This window comes from Ambystoma mexicanum, chromosome 7q (genome assembly GCF_040938575.1).
Source record: "Ambystoma mexicanum isolate Mex_15411 chromosome 7q, UKY_AmexF1_1, whole genome shotgun sequence".
Classification (NCBI taxonomy): domain Eukaryota; kingdom Metazoa; phylum Chordata; class Amphibia; order Caudata; family Ambystomatidae; genus Ambystoma; species Ambystoma mexicanum.
In genome coordinates, this window is record NC_090941.1 from 1137857350 (window position 1) to 1137874129 (window position 16780).

Sequence of the window (16780 nt, forward strand, 5' to 3'; positions counted from 1 at the left end):
ATTGCATTTGAACATCAGGTGCTCACCTAACAGGAGTTCTTTCTATTTTTCTTTAGTTAGTAAGTGCTTCCATGTTGGGTGAGCAATTGTTGCAATATCCCCACTACAGAAAACCATCTCTCTATACTTTCAAAATCTTCACCAAGCAAGCTCAGAAAAGAGCGGGAAAAATGTGGGAGGAGCTACTTAATGGCTTGGTGCCTTGAGGGCCTTTCAAGGGATAAAAAGGTGGGCACTTCTTCCACAGTGCCCATAGCAGGAACGGCCTCAGATGAGAACAGTGATGCAGGCCAACTGGCTGAACATTGCAGTTTTGAATTTCAGATGTCTTGAAACCTCATAGAAATACAGCTTCAAGCTTGTAAGTGCTTACCTATTGAGGTTGAAGTTCTGTTAACTAAACAACAGCTCTGGAAGTGTATGTTATAATATTTAGAGAATAATTGCATTTGAGCATCAGGTGCTCACCTAACAGGAGTTCTTTCTATTTTTCTTTAGTTAGTAAGTGCTTCCATGTTAGGTGAGCAATTGTTGCAATATCTCCACTGCAGAAAACCATCCCTCTATACTTTCAAAATCTTCACCAAGCAAGCTCAGAAAAGAGCGGGAAAAATGTGGGAGGAGCTACTTAATGGTTTGGTGCCTTCAGGGCCTTTCAAGGGATAAAAAGGCGAGCACTTATTCCACAGTGCCCATACCAGAAACAGCCTCTGACAAGAACAGGGATGCAGACCCTTTGGCTGAACATTGCAGTTTTGAATTTCAGATGCCTTGAAACCTCATAGAAATAAAGCTTCAAGCTTGTAAGTGCTTACCTTTTGAGTTTGAAGTTCTGTGAAATAAACAACAACCCTGGAAGTACATGGTATAATATTTAGGGATGGATTGCATTTGAGCATCAGGTGTTCACCTGACAGGAGTTCTTTCTATTTTTCTTTAGTTAGTAAGTGCTTCCATGTTAGGTGAGCAATTGTTGCAATATCCCCACTACAGAAAACCATCTCTCTATACTTTCAAAATCTTCACCAAGCAACCTCAGAAAAGAGCGGGAAAAATGTGGGAGGAGCTACTTAATGGTCTGGTGCCTTGAGGGCCTTTCAAGGGATAAAAAGGTGGGCCCTTCTCCACAGTGCCCATAGCAGGAACGGCCTCGGATGACAACAGTGATGCAGGCCAACTGGCTGAACATTGCAGTTTTGAATTTCAGATGTCTTGAAACCTCATAGAAATACAGCTTCAAGCTTGTAAGTGCTTACCTATTGAGGTTGAAGTTCTGTTAACTAAACAACAACTCTGGAAGTACATGGTATACTATTTAGGGATGGATTGCATTTGAGCATCAGGTGTTCACCTAACAGGAGTTCTTTCTATTTTTCTTTAGTTAGTAAGTGCTTCTATGTTAGGTGAGCAATTGTTGCACTATCCCCACTACAGAAAACCATCTCTCTATACTTTCAAAATCTTCACCAAGCAAGCTCAGAAAAGAGCGGGAAAAATGTGGGAGGAGCTACTTAATGGTTTGGTGCCTTCAGGGCCTTTCAAGGGATAAAAAGGTGGGCACTTCTTCCACAGTGCCCATAGCAGGAACGGCCTCGGATGAGAACAGTGATGCAGGCCAACTGGCTGAACATTGCAGTTTTGAATTTCAGATGTCTTGAAACCTCATAGAAATACAGCTTCAAGCTTGTAAGTGCTTACCTTTTGAGTTTGAAGTTCTGTGAAATAAACAACAACCCTGGAAGTACATGGTATAATATTTAGGGATGGATTGCATTTGAGCATCAGGTGTTCACCTAACAGGAGTTCTTTCTATTTTTCTTTAGTTAGTAAGTGCTTCCATGTTAGGTGAGCAATTGTTGCAATATCCCCACTACAGAAAACCATCTCTCTATACTCTCAAAATCTTCACCAAGCAAGCTCAGAAAGAGCGGGAAAAATGTGGGAGGAGCTACTTAATGGTTTGGTGCCTTCAGGGCCTTTCAAGGGATAAAAAGGCGAGCACTTCTTCCACAGTGCCCATAACAGGAACAGCCTCAGACAAGAACAGGGATGCAGACCCATTGGCTGAACATTGCAGTTTTGAATTTCAGATGTCTTGAAACCTCATAGAAATACAGCTTCATGGTTATAAGTGCTTACCTTTTGAGGTTGAAGTTCTGTGAACTAAACAGCAACTTTGGAAGTGTATGTTATAATATTTAGGATGGATTGCATTTGAACATCAGGTGCTCACCTAACAGGAGTTCTTTCTATTTTTCTTTAGTTAGTAAGTGCTTCCATGTTAGGTGAGCAATTGTTGCAATATCCCCACTACAGAAAACCATCTCTCTATACTTTCAAAATCTTCACCAAGCAAGCTCAGAAAAGAGCGGGACAAATGTGGGAGGAGCTACTTAATGGTTTGGTGCCTTGAGGGCCTTTCAAGGGATAAAAAGGTGGGCACTTCTTCCACAGTGCCCATAGCAGGAACGGCCTCGGATGAGAACAGTGATGCAGGCCAACTGGCTGAACATTGCAGTTTTGAATTTCAGATGTCTTGAAACCTCATAGAAATACAGCTTCAAGCTTGTAAGTGCTTACCTATTGAGGTTGAAGTTCTGTTAACTAAACAACAGCTCTGGAAGTGTATGTTATAATATTTAGAGAATAATTGCATTTGAGCATCAGGTGCTCACCTAACAGGAGTTCTTTCTATTTTTCTTTAGTTAGTAAGTGCTTCCATGTTAGGTGAGCAATTGTTACAATATCTCCACTACAGAAAACCATCTCTCTATACTTTCAAAATCTTCACCAAGCAAGCTCAGAAAAGAGCGGGAAAAATGTGGGAGGAGCTACTTAATGGTTTGGTGCCTTCAGGGCCTTTCAAGGGATAAAAAGCTGGGCACTTCTTCCACAGTGCCCATAGCAGGAACGGCCTCGGATGAGAACAGTGATGCAGGCCAACTGGCTGAACATTGCAGTTTTGAATTTCAGATGTCTTGAAACCTCATAGAAATACAGCTTCAAGCTTGTAAGTGCTTACCTATTGAGGTTGAAGTTCTGTTAACTAAACAACAGCTCTGGAAGTGTATGTTATAATATTTAGAGAATAATTGCATTTGAGCATCAGGTGCTCACCTAACAGGAGTTCTTTCTATTTTTCTTTAGTTAGTAAGTGCTTCCATGTTAGGTGAGCAATTGTTGCAATATCTCCACTACAGAAAACCATCTCTCTATACTTTCAAAATCTTCACCAAGCAAGCTCAGAAAAGAGCGGGAAAAATGTGGGAGGAGCTACTTAATGGTTTGGTGCCTTCAGGGCCTTTCAAGGGATAAAAAGGCGAGCACTTCTTCCACAGTGCCCATAACAGTAACAGCCTCAGACAAGAACAGGGATGCAGACCCATTGGCTGAACATTGCAGTTTTGAATTTCAGATGTCTTGAAACCTCATAGAAATACAGCTTCATGGTTATAAGTGCTTACCTTTTGAGGTTGAAGTTCTGTGAACTAAACAGCAACTTTGGAAGTGTATGTTATAATATTTAGGATGGATTGCATTTGAACATCAGGTGCTCACCTAACAGGAGTTCTTTCTATTTTTCTTTAGTTAGTAAGTGCTTCCATGTTGGGTGAGCAATTGTTGCAATATCCCCACTACAGAAAACCATCTCTCTATACTTTCAAAATCTTCACCAAGCAAGCTCAGAAAAGAGCGGGAAAAATGTGGGAGGAGCTACTTAATGGTTTGGTGCCTTGAGGGCCTTTCAAGGGATAAAAAGGTGGGCACTTCTTCCACAGGGCCCATAGCAGGAACGGCCTCAGATGAGAACAGTGATGCAGGCCAACTGGCTGAACATTGCAGTTTTGAATTTCAGATGTCTTGAAACCTCATAGAAATACAGCTTCAAGCTTGTAAGTGCTTACCTATTGAGGTTGAAGTTCTGTTAACTAAACAACAGCTCTGGAAGTGTATGTTATAATATTTAGAGAATAATTGCATTTGAGCATCAGGTGCTCACCTAACAGGAGTTCTTTCTATTTTTCTTTAGTTAGTAAGTGCTTCCATGTTAGGTGAGCAATTGTTGCAATATCTCCACTGCAGAAAACCATCCCTCTATACTTTCAAAATCTTCACCAAGCAAGCTCAGAAAAGAGCGGGAAAAATGTGGGAGGAGCTACTTAATGGTTTGGTGCCTTCAGGGCCTTTCAAGGGATAAAAAGGCGAGCACTTATTCCACAGTGCCCATACCAGAAACAGCCTCTGACAAGAACAGGGATGCAGACCCATTGGCTGAACATTGCAGTTTTGAATTTCAGATGCCTTGAAATCTCATAGAAATACAGCTTCAAGCTTGTAAGTGCTTACCTTTTGAGTTTGAAGTTCTGTGAAATAAACAACAACTCTGGAAGTACATGGTATAATATTTAGGGATGGATTGCATTTGAGCATCACGTGTTCACCTAACAGGAGTTCTTTCTATTTGTCTTTAGTTAGTAAGTGCTTCCATGTTAGGTGAGCAATTGTTGCAATATCCCCACTACAGAAAACCATCTCTCTATACTTTCAAAATCTTCACCAAGCAAGCTCAGAAAAGAGCGGGAAAAATGTGGGAGGAGCTACTTAATGGTTTGGTGCCTTCAGGGCCTTTCAAGGGATAAAAAGGCGAGCACTTCTTCCACAGTGCCCATAACAGTAACAGCCTCAGACAAGAACAGGGATGCAGACCCATTGGCTGAACATTGCAGTTTTGAATTTCAGATGTCTTGAAACCTCATAGAAATACAGCTTCATGGTTATAAGTGCTTACCTTTTGAGGTTGAAGTTCTGTTAACTAAACAACAGCTCTGGAAGTGTATGTTATAATATTTAGAGAATAATTGCATTTGAACATCAGGTGCTCACCTAACAGGAGTTCTTTCTATTTTTCTTTAGTTAGTAAGTGCTTCCATGTTAGGTGAGCAATTGTTGCAATATCCCCACTACAGAAAACCATCTCTCTATACTTTCAAAATCTTCACCAAGCAAGCTCAGAAAAGAGCGGGAAAAATGTGGGAGGAGCTACTTAATGGTTTGGTGCCTTCAGGGCCTTTCAAGGGATAAAAAGGCGAGCACTTATTCCACAGTGCCCATACCAGAAACAGCCTCTGACAAGAACAGGGATGCAGACCCTTTGGCTGAACATTGCAGTTTTGAATTTCAGATGCCTTGAAATCTCATAGAAATACAGCTTCAAGCTTGTAAGTGCTTACCTTTTGAGTTTGAAGTTCTGTGAAATAAACAACAACTCTGGAAGTACATGGTATAATATTTAGGGATGGATTGCATTTGAGCATCAGGTGTTCACCTGACAGGAGTTCTTTCTATTTTTCTTTAGTTAGTAAGTGCTTCCATGTTAGGTGAGCAATTGTTGCAATATCTCCACTACAGAAAACCATCTCTCTATACTTTCAAAATCTTCACCAAGCAAGCTCAGAAAAGAGCGGGAAAAATGTGGGAGGAGCTACTTAATGGTTTGGTGCCTTCAGGGCCTTTCAAGGGATAAAAAGGCGAGCACTTCTTCCACAGTGCCCATAACAGTAACAGCCTCAGACAAGAACAGGGATGCAGACCCATTGGCTGAACATTGCAGTTTTGAATTTCAGATGTCTTGAAACCTCATAGAAATACAGCTTCATGGTTATAAGTGCTTACCTTTTGAGGTTGAAGTTCTGTGAACTAAACAGCAACTTTGGAAGTGTATGTTATAATATTTAGGATGGATTGCATTTGAACATCAGGTGCTCACCTAACAGGAGTTCTTTCTATTTTTCTTTAGTTAGTAAGTGCTTCCATGTTGGGTGAGCAATTGTTGCAATATCCCCACTACAGAAAACCATCTCTCTATACTTTCAAAATCTTCACCAAGCAAGCTCAGAAAAGAGCGGGAAAAATGTGGGAGGAGCTACTTAATGGCTTGGTGCCTTGAGGGCCTTTCAAGGGATAAAAAGGTGGGCACTTCTTCCACAGTGCCCATAGCAGGAACGGCCTCAGATGAGAACAGTGATGCAGGCCAACTGGCTGAACATTGCAGTTTTGAATTTCAGATGTCTTGAAACCTCATAGAAATACAGCTTCAAGCTTGTAAGTGCTTACCTATTGAGGTTGAAGTTCTGTTAACTAAACAACAGCTCTGGAAGTGTATGTTATAATATTTAGAGAATAATTGCATTTGAGCATCAGGTGCTCACCTAACAGGAGTTCTTTCTATTTTTCTTTAGTTAGTAAGTGCTTCCATGTTAGGTGAGCAATTGTTGCAATATCTCCACTGCAGAAAACCATCCCTCTATACTTTCAAAATCTTCACCAAGCAAGCTCAGAAAAGAGCGGGAAAAATGTGGGAGGAGCTACTTAATGGTTTGGTGCCTTCAGGGCCTTTCAAGGGATAAAAAGGCGAGCACTTATTCCACAGTGCCCATACCAGAAACAGCCTCTGACAAGAACAGGGATGCAGACCCTTTGGCTGAACATTGCAGTTTTGAATTTCAGATGCCTTGAAACCTCATAGAAATAAAGCTTCAAGCTTGTAAGTGCTTACCTTTTGAGTTTGAAGTTCTGTGAAATAAACAACAACCCTGGAAGTACATGGTATAATATTTAGGGATGGATTGCATTTGAGCATCAGGTGTTCACCTGACAGGAGTTCTTTCTATTTTTCTTTAGTTAGTAAGTGCTTCCATGTTAGGTGAGCAATTGTTGCAATATCCCCACTACAGAAAACCATCTCTCTATACTTTCAAAATCTTCACCAAGCAACCTCAGAAAAGAGCGGGAAAAATGTGGGAGGAGCTACTTAATGGTCTGGTGCCTTGAGGGCCTTTCAAGGGATAAAAAGGTGGGCCCTTCTCCACAGTGCCCATAGCAGGAACGGCCTCGGATGACAACAGTGATGCAGGCCAACTGGCTGAACATTGCAGTTTTGAATTTCAGATGTCTTGAAACCTCATAGAAATACAGCTTCAAGCTTGTAAGTGCTTACCTATTGAGGTTGAAGTTCTGTTAACTAAACAACAACTCTGGAAGTACATGGTATACTATTTAGGGATGGATTGCATTTGAGCATCAGGTGTTCACCTAACAGGAGTTCTTTCTATTTTTCTTTAGTTAGTAAGTGCTTCTATGTTAGGTGAGCAATTGTTGCACTATCCCCACTACAGAAAACCATCTCTCTATACTTTCAAAATCTTCACCAAGCAAGCTCAGAAAAGAGCGGGAAAAATGTGGGAGGAGCTACTTAATGGTTTGGTGCCTTCAGGGCCTTTCAAGGGATAAAAAGGTGGGCACTTCTTCCACAGTGCCCATAGCAGGAACGGCCTCGGATGAGAACAGTGATGCAGGCCAACTGGCTGAACATTGCAGTTTTGAATTTCAGATGTCTTGAAACCTCATAGAAATACAGCTTCAAGCTTGTAAGTGCTTACCTTTTGAGTTTGAAGTTCTGTGAAATAAACAACAACCCTGGAAGTACATGGTATAATATTTAGGGATGGATTGCATTTGAGCATCAGGTGTTCACCTAACAGGAGTTCTTTCTATTTTTCTTTAGTTAGTAAGTGCTTCCATGTTAGGTGAGCAATTGTTGCAATATCCCCACTACAGAAAACCATCTCTCTATACTCTCAAAATCTTCACCAAGCAAGCTCAGAAAGAGCGGGAAAAATGTGGGAGGAGCTACTTAATGGTTTGGTGCCTTCAGGGCCTTTCAAGGGATAAAAAGGCGAGCACTTCTTCCACAGTGCCCATAACAGGAACAGCCTCAGACAAGAACAGGGATGCAGACCCATTGGCTGAACATTGCAGTTTTGAATTTCAGATGTCTTGAAACCTCATAGAAATACAGCTTCATGGTTATAAGTGCTTACCTTTTGAGGTTGAAGTTCTGTGAACTAAACAGCAACTTTGGAAGTGTATGTTATAATATTTAGGATGGATTGCATTTGAACATCAGGTGCTCACCTAACAGGAGTTCTTTCTATTTTTCTTTAGTTAGTAAGTGCTTCCATGTTAGGTGAGCAATTGTTGCAATATCCCCACTACAGAAAACCATCTCTCTATACTTTCAAAATCTTCACCAAGCAAGCTCAGAAAAGAGCGGGACAAATGTGGGAGGAGCTACTTAATGGTTTGGTGCCTTGAGGGCCTTTCAAGGGATAAAAAGGTGGGCACTTCTTCCACAGTGCCCATAGCAGGAACAGCCTCGGATGAGAACAGTGATGCAGGCCAACTGGCTGAACATTGCAGTTTTGAATTTCAGATGTCTTGAAACCTCATAGAAATACAGCTTCAAGCTTGTAAGTGCTTACCTATTGAGGTTGAAGTTCTGTTAACTAAACAACAGCTCTGGAAGTGTATGTTATAATATTTAGAGAATAATTGCATTTGAGCATCAGGTGCTCACCTAACAGGAGTTCTTTCTATTTTTCTTTAGTTAGTAAGTGCTTCCATGTTAGGTGAGCAATTGTTACAATATCTCCACTACAGAAAACCATCTCTCTATACTTTCAAAATCTTCACCAAGCAAGCTCAGAAAAGAGCGGGAAAAATGTGGGAGGAGCTACTTAATGGTTTGGTGCCTTCAGGGCCTTTCAAGGGATAAAAAGCTGGGCACTTCTTCCACAGTGCCCATAGCAGGAACGGCCTCGGATGAGAACAGTGATGCAGGCCAACTGGCTGAACATTGCAGTTTTGAATTTCAGATGTCTTGAAACCTCATAGAAATACAGCTTCAAGCTTGTAAGTGCTTACCTATTGAGGTTGAAGTTCTGTTAACTAAACAACAGCTCTGGAAGTGTATGTTATAATATTTAGAGAATAATTGCATTTGAGCATCAGGTGCTCACCTAACAGGAGTTCTTTCTATTTTTCTTTAGTTAGTAAGTGCTTCCATGTTAGGTGAGCAATTGTTGCAATATCTCCACTACAGAAAACCATCTCTCTATACTTTCAAAATCTTCACCAAGCAAGCTCAGAAAAGAGCGGGAAAAATGTGGGAGGAGCTACTTAATGGTTTGGTGCCTTCAGGGCCTTTCAAGGGATAAAAAGGCGAGCACTTCTTCCACAGTGCCCATAACAGTAACAGCCTCAGACAAGAACAGGGATGCAGACCCATTGGCTGAACATTGCAGTTTTGAATTTCAGATGTCTTGAAACCTCATAGAAATACAGCTTCATGGTTATAAGTGCTTACCTTTTGAGGTTGAAGTTCTGTGAACTAAACAGCAACTTTGGAAGTGTATGTTATAATATTTAGGATGGATTGCATTTGAACATCAGGTGCTCACCTAACAGGAGTTCTTTCTATTTTTCTTTAGTTAGTAAGTGCTTCCATGTTGGGTGAGCAATTGTTGCAATATCCCCACTACAGAAAACCATCTCTCTATACTTTCAAAATCTTCACCAAGCAAGCTCAGAAAAGAGCGGGAAAAATGTGGGAGGAGCTACTTAATGGTTTGGTGCCTTGAGGGCCTTTCAAGGGATAAAAAGGTGGGCACTTCTTCCACAGGGCCCATAGCAGGAACGGCCTCAGATGAGAACAGTGATGCAGGCCAACTGGCTGAACATTGCAGTTTTGAATTTCAGATGTCTTGAAACCTCATAGAAATACAGCTTCAAGCTTGTAAGTGCTTACCTATTGAGGTTGAAGTTCTGTTAACTAAACAACAGCTCTGGAAGTGTATGTTATAATATTTAGAGAATAATTGCATTTGAGCATCAGGTGCTCACCTAACAGGACTTCTTTCTATTTTTCTTTAGTTAGTAAGTGCTTCCATGTTAGGTGAGCAATTGTTGCAATATCTCCACTGCAGAAAACCATCCCTCTATACTTTCAAAATCTTCACCAAGCAAGCTCAGAAAAGAGCGGGAAAAATGTGGGAGGAGCTACTTAATGGTTTGGTGCCTTCAGGGCCTTTCAAGGGATAAAAAGGCGAGCACTTATTCCACAGTGCCCATACCAGAAACAGCCTCTGACAAGAACAGGGATGCAGACCCATTGGCTGAACATTGCAGTTTTGAATTTCAGATGCCTTGAAATCTCATAGAAATACAGCTTCAAGCTTGTAAGTGCTTACCTTTTGAGTTTGAAGTTCTGTGAAATAAACAACAACTCTGGAAGTACATGGTATAATATTTAGGGATGGATTGCATTTGAGCATCACGTGTTCACCTAACAGGAGTTCTTTCTATTTGTCTTTAGTTAGTAAGTGCTTCCATGTTAGGTGAGCAATTGTTGCAATATCCCCACTACAGAAAACCATCTCTCTATACTTTCAAAATCTTCACCAAGCAAGCTCAGAAAAGAGCGGGAAAAATGTGGGAGGAGCTACTTAATGGTTTGGTGCCTTCAGGGCCTTTCAAGGGATAAAAAGGCGAGCACTTCTTCCACAGTGCCCATAACAGTAACAGCCTCAGACAAGAACAGGGATGCAGACCCATTGGCTGAACATTGCAGTTTTGAATTTCAGATGTCTTGAAACCTCATAGAAATACAGCTTCATGGTTATAAGTGCTTACCTTTTGAGGTTGAAGTTCTGTTAACTAAACAACAGCTCTGGAAGTGTATGTTATAATATTTAGAGAATAATTGCATTTGAACATCAGGTGCTCACCTAACAGGAGTTCTTTCTATTTTTCTTTAGTTAGTAAGTGCTTCCATGTTAGGTGAGCAATTGTTGCAATATCCCCACTACAGAAAACCATCTCTCTATACTTTCAAAATCTTCACCAAGCAAGCTCAGAAAAGAGCGGGAAAAATGTGGGAGGAGCTACTTAATGGTTTGGTGCCTTGAGGGCCTTTCAAGGGATAAAAAGGTGGGCCCTTCTCCACAGTGCCCATAGCAGGAACGGCCTCGGATGAGAACAGTGATGCAGGCCAACTGGCTGAACATTGCAGTTTTGAATTTCAGATGTCTTGAAACCTCATAGAAATACAGCTTCAAGCTTGTAAGTGCTTACCTATTGAGGTTGAAGTTCTGTTAACTAAACAACAGCTCTGGAAGTGTATGTTATAATATTTAGAGAATAATTGCATTTGAGCATCAGGTGCTCACCTAACAGGAGTTCTTTCTATTTTTCTTTAGTTAGTAAGTGCTTCCATGTTAGGTGAGCAATTGTTGCAATATCTCCACTACAGAAAACCATCTCTCTATACTTTCAAAATCTTCACCAAGCAAGCTCAGAAAAGAGCGGGAAAAATGTGGGAGGAGCTACTTAATGGTTTGGTGCCTTCAGGGCCTTTCAAGGGATAAAAAGGTGGGCACCTCTTCCACAGTGCCCATAGCAGGAACGGCCTCGGATGAGAACAGTGATGCAGGCCAACTGGCTGAACATTGCAGTTTTGAATTTCAGATGTCTTGAAACCTCATAGAAATACAGCTTCAAGCTTGTAAGTGCTTACCTATTGAGGTTGAAGTTCTGTTAACTAAACAACAGCTCTGGAAGTGTATGTTATACTATTTAGAGAATAATTGCATTTGAGCATCAGGTGCTCACCTAACAGGAGCTCTTTCTATTTTTCTTTAGTTAGTAAGTGCTTCCATGTTAGGTGAGCAATTGTTGCAATATCTCCACTACAGAAAACCATCTCTCTATACTTTCAAAATCTTCACCAAGCAAGCTCAGAAAAGAGCGGGAAAAATGTGGGAGGAGCTACTTAATGGTTTGGTGCCTTGAGGGCCTTTCAAGGGATAAAAAGGTGGGCACTTCTTCCACAGGGCCCATAGCAGGAACGGCCTCAGATGAGAACAGTGATGCAGGCCAACTGGCTGAACATTGCAGTTTTGAATTTCAGATGTCTTGAAACCTCATAGAAATACAGCTTCAAGCTTGTAAGTGCTTACCTATTGAGGTTGAAGTTCTGTTAACTAAACAACAGCTCTGGAAGTGTATGTTATAATATTTAGAGAATAATTGCATTTGAGCATCAGGTGCTCACCTAACAGGAGTTCTTTCTATTTTTCTTTAGTTAGTAAGTGCTTCCATGTTAGGTGAGCAATTGTTGCAATATCTCCACTGCAGAAAACCATCCCTCTATACTTTCAAAATCTTCACCAAGCAAGCTCAGAAAAGAGCGGGAAAAATGTGGGAGGAGCTACTTAATGGTTTGGTGCCTTCAGGGCCTTTCAAGGGATAAAAAGGTGGGCACTTCTTCCACAGTGCCCATAGCAGGAACGGCCTCGGATGAGAACAGTGATGCAGGCCAACTGGCTGAACATTGCAGTTTTGAATTTCAGATGTCTTGAAACCTCATAGAAATACAGCTTCAAGCTTGTAAGTGCTTACCTATTGAGGTTGAAGTTCTGTTAACTAAACAACAGCTCTGGAAGTGTATGTTATAATATTTAGAGAATAATTGCATTTGAGCATCGGGTGCTCACCTAACAGGAGTTCTTTCTATTTTTCTTTAGTTAGTAAGTGCTTCCATGTTAGGTGAGCAATTGTTGCAATATCTCCACTACAGAAAACCATCTCTCTATACTTTCAAAATCTTCACCAAGCAAGCTCAGAAAAGAGCGGGAAAAATGTGGGAGGAGCTACTTAATGGTTTGGTGCCTTCAGGGCCTTTCAAGGGATAAAAAGGCGAGCACTTCTTCCACAGTGCCCATAACAGTAACAGCCTCAGACAAGAACAGGGATGCAGACCCATTGGCTGAACATTGCAGTTTTGAATTTCAGATGTCTTGAAACCTCATAGAAATACAGCTTCATGGTTATAAGTGCTTACCTTTTGAGGTTGAAGTTCTGTGAACTAAACAGCAACTTTGGAAGTGTATGTTATAATATTTAGGATGGATTGCATTTGAACATCAGGTGCTCACCTAACAGGAGTTCTTTCTATTTTTCTTTAGTTAGTAAGTGCTTCCATGTTAGGTGAGCAATTGTTGCAATATCCCCACTACAGAAAACCATCTCTCTATACTTTCAAAATCTTCACCAAGCAAGCTCAGAAAAGAGAGGGAAAAATGTGGGAGGAGCTACTTAATGGTTTGGTGCCTTGAGGGCCTTTCAAGGGATAAAAAGGTGGGCACTTCTTCCACAGTGCCCATAGCAGGAACGGCCTCGGATGAGAACAGTGATGCAGGCCAACTGGCTGAACATTGCAGTTTTGAATTTCAGATGTCTTGAAACCTCATAGAAATACAGCTTCAAGCTTGTAAGTGCTTACCTATTGAGGTTGAAGTTCTGTTAACTAAACAACAGCTCTGGAAGTGTATGTTATAATATTTAGAGAATAATTGCATTTGCGCATCAGGTGCTCACCTAACAGGAGTTCTTTCTATTTTTCTTTAGTTAGTAAGTGCTTCCATGTTAGGTGAGCAATTGTTGCAATATCTCTACTACAGAAAACCATCTCTCTATACTTTCAAAATCTTCACCAAGCAAGCTCAGAAAAGAGCGGGACAAATGTGGGAGGAGCTACTTAATGGTTTGGTGCCTTGAGGGCCTTTCAAGGGATAAAAAGGTGGGCACTTCTTCCACAGTGCCCATAGCAGGAACGGCCTCGGATGAGAACAGTGATGCAGGCCAACTGGCTGAACATTGCAGTTTTGAATTTCAGATGTCTTGAAACCTCATAGAAATACAGCTTCAAGCTTGTAAGTGCTTACCTATTGAGGTTGAAGTTCTGTTAACTAAACAACAGCTCTGGAAGTGTATGTTATAATATTTAGAGAATAATTGCATTTGAGCATAAGGTGCTCACCTAACAGGAGTTCTTTCTATTTTTCTTTAGTTAGTAAGTGCTTCCATGTTAGGTGAGCAATTGTTGCAATATCTCCACTACAGAAAACCATCTCTCTATACTTTCAAAATCTTCACCAAGCAAGCTCAGAAAAGAGCGGGAAAAATGTGGGAGGAGCTACTTAATGGTTTGGTGCCTTCAGGGCCTTTCAAGGGATAAAAAGGTGGGCACTTCTTCCACAGTGCCCATAGCAGGAACAGCCTCGGATGAGAACAGTGATGCAGGCCAACTGGCTGAACATTGCAGTTTTGAATTTCAGATGTCTTGAAACCTCATAGAAATACGGCTTCAAGCTTGTAAGTGCTTACCTATTGAGGTTGAAGTTCTGTTAACTAAACAACAGCTCTGGAAGTGTATGTTATAATATTTAGAGAATAATTGCATTTGAGCATCAGGTGCTCACCTAACAGGAGTTCTTTCTATTTTTCTTTAGTTAGTAAGTGCTTCCATGTTAGGTGAGCAATTGTTGCAATATCTCCACTACAGAAAACCATCTCTCTATACTTTCAAAATCTTCACCAAGCAAGCTCAGAAAAGAGCGGGAAAAATGTGGGAGGAGCTACTTAATGGTTTGGTGCCTTCAGGGCCTTTCAAGGGATAAAAAGGCGAGCACTTCTTCCACAGTGCCCATAACAGTAACAGCCTCAGACAAGAACAGGGATGCAGACCCATTGGCTGAACATTGCAGTTTTGAATTTCAGATGTCTTGAAACCTCATAGAAATACAGCTTCATGGTTATAAGTGCTTACCTTTTGAGGTTGAAGTTCTGTGAACTAAACAGCAACTTTGGAAGTGTATGTTATAATATTTAGGATGGATTGCATTTGAACATCAGGTGCTCACCTAACAGGAGTTCTTTCTATTTTTCTTTAGTTAGTAAGTGCTTCCATGTTGGGTGAGCAATTGTTGCAATATCCCCACTACAGAAAACCATCTCTCTATACTTTCAAAATCTTCACCAAGCAAGCTCAGAAAAGAGCGGGAAAAATGTGGGAGGAGCTACTTAATGGTTTGGTGCCTTGAGGGCCTTTCAAGGGATAAAAAGGTGGGCACTTCTTCCACAGTGCCCATAGCAGGAACGGCCTCAGATGAGAACAGTGATGCAGGCCAACTGGCTGAACATTGCAGTTTTGAATCTCAGATGTCTTGAAACCTCATAGAAATACAGCTTCAAGCTTGTAAGTGCTTACCTATTGAGGTTGAAGTTCTGTTAACTAAACAACAGCTCTGGAAGTGTATGTTATAATATTTAGAGAATAATTGCATTTGAGCATCAGGTGCTCACCTAACAGGAGTTCTTTCTATTTTTCTTTAGTTAGTAAGTGCTTCCATGTTAGGTGAGTAATTGTTGCAATATCTCCACTACAGAAAACCATCTCTCTATACTTTCAAAATCTTCACCAAGCAAGCTCAGAAAAGAGCGGGAAAAATGTGGGAGGAGCTACTTAATGGTTTGGTGCCTTCAGGGCCTTTCAAGGGATAAAAAGGCGAGCACTTCTTCCACAGTGCCCATAACAGTAACAGCCTCAGACAAGAACAGGGATGCAGACCCATTGGCTGAACATTGCAGTTTTGAATTTCAGATGTCTTGAAACCTCATAGAAATACAGCTTCATGGTTATAAGTGCTTACCTTTTGAGGTTGAAGTTCTGTGAACTAAACAGCAACTTTGGAAGTGTATGTTATAATATTTAGGATGGATTGCATTTGAACATCAGGTGCTCACCTAACAGGAGTTCTTTCTATTTTTCTTTAGTTAGTAAGTGCTTCCATGTTAGGTGAGCAATTGTTGCAATATCTCTACTACAGAAAACCATCTCTCTATACTTTCAAAATCTTCACCAAGCAAGCTCAGAAAAGAGCGGGACAAATGTGGGAGGAGCTACTTAATGGTTTGGTGCCTTGAGGGCCTTTCAAGGGATAAAAAGGTGGGCACTTCTTCCACAGTGCCCATAGCAGGAACGGCCTCGGATGAGAACAGTGATGCAGGCCAACTGGCTGAACATTGCAGTTTTGAATTTCAGATGTCTTGAAACCTCATAGAAATACAGCTTCAAGCTTGTAAGTGCTTACCTATTGAGGTTGAAGTTCTGTTAACTAAACAACAGCTCTGGAAGTGTATGTTATAATATTTAGAGAATAATTGCATTTGAGCATCAGGTGCTCACCTAACAGGAGTTCTTTCTATTTTTCTTTAGTTAGTAAGTGCTTCCATGTTAGGTGAGCAATTGTTGCAATATCTCCACTACAGAAAACCATCTCTCTATACTTTCAAAATCTTCACCAAGCAAGCTCAGAAAAGAGCGGGAAAAATGTGGGAGGAGCTACTTAATGGTTTGGTGCCTTCAGGGCCTTTCAAGGGATAAAAAGGTGGGCACTTCTTCCACAGTGCCCATAGCAGGAACGGCCTCGGATGAGAACAGTGATGCAGGCCAACTGGCTGAACATTGCAGTTTTGAATTTCAGATGTCTTGAAACCTCATAGAAATACAGCTTCAAGCTTGTAAGTGCTTACCTATTGAGGTTGAAGTTCTGTTAACTAAACAACAGCTCTGGAAGTGTATGTTATAATATTTAGAGAATAATTGCATTTGAGCATCGGGTGCTCACCTAACAGGAGTTCTTTCTATTTTTCTTTAGTTAGTAAGTGCTTCCATGTTAGGTGAGCAATTGTTGCAATATCTCCACTACAGAAAACCATCTCTCTATACTTTCAAAATCTTCACCAAGCAAGCTCAGAAAAGAGCGGGAAAAATGTGGGAGGAGCTACTTAATGGTTTGGTGCCTTGAGGGCCTTTCAAGGGATAAAAAGGTGGGCACTTCTTCCACAGTGCCCATAGCAGGAACGGCCTCGGATGAGAACAGTGATGCAGGCCAACTGGCTGAACATTGCAGTTTTGAATTTCAGATGTCTTGAAACCTCATAGAAATACAGCTTCAAGCTTGTAAGTGCTTACCTATTGAGGTTGAAGTTCTGTTAACTAAACAACAGCTCTGGAAGTGTATGTTATAATATTTAGAGA